The sequence below is a fragment of the Octopus bimaculoides genome, unplaced genomic scaffold (genome assembly GCF_001194135.2).
Source record: "Octopus bimaculoides isolate UCB-OBI-ISO-001 unplaced genomic scaffold, ASM119413v2 Scaffold_117459, whole genome shotgun sequence".
Taxonomy (NCBI): domain Eukaryota; kingdom Metazoa; phylum Mollusca; class Cephalopoda; order Octopoda; family Octopodidae; genus Octopus; species Octopus bimaculoides.
The window spans coordinates 5,291-6,323 of NW_026421380.1; positions in this window are offsets into that span (position 1 = coordinate 5,291).

Here is a 1,033-nt window from a genome sequence, read left to right on the forward strand (position 1 = left end):
ACACACACACACACACACACATATATATACATGCTTATATATATATACACACATATATGTATGCATATATTCAATTTTTTTTCTCCGTGTTTTTCTCCTTGTCTCCGTATTCTTTCTGTTGAAGAGCGTAGCTCGAAACGTCAAAGACTTTCCGTATTCCCGAGCGTCATACTAATATATACTTTTGTTATTTACACCACCTGTCCTCGTCTGTTGTTATTATTTGTATATTCTCCTACATACATACATACTTGCACACACACATTTACCTTACATATTTTTAGCCATATTGTTGTGATAAATAGTCTCTGTAATTTATCTGTTTGCAGTATTCTTTTCTTTCTTTTTAGCAAGAAAATATCCCAGATCTGTCTGATTAGTTACAAGCATTATTTACCTCCTCATCAGAAAACAATTACTCATTTCTGTGAGTTTGCGGAGACTAACACTATTTATAGCATACACAAACACTAGCAGAACTAAACTGGTCTGCTCTAATTTGCATAACGTTTTAAGATTTAGCAGCCAGTACTACAACCCGTAAGGATAATTTTTTTTTAAATATGTAGACTTGAGGGAGCAATGGTGGTGGTGCTAGCAGTAGTGGTGGTGGTGGTGGTGGTAGTAGTAGTTGCAGTTGTGTAACAAAAATAAATAAATAAAATAAGTGAAGTTTAGCCTCGCTTTGAAAAAAAGATATCGTGATTAAATAACATGCTTTTTAGGCCGCTATGTAACGCTTCTTTTAATTTAGGTAGATAGGCGGATAGATAGATAGATAGATAGATAGATAGATAGATAGATATACTAATATATGCTTACAAATATGCATAAATGGATGTATGTATAAATATATATATATATCTGTAATAAATAAATAAATGAATGAATAAATAAATAAATATATATATATATATTTGTTTTGCAAGATTTTTTATGTGAAATCGTGTGTTGAAACAGATGTTGTTGTACTTGGGGATGGTCATGTTGCCAGTTTAGCCAATAAAAACACACGCACTGTATATTTGGTGTT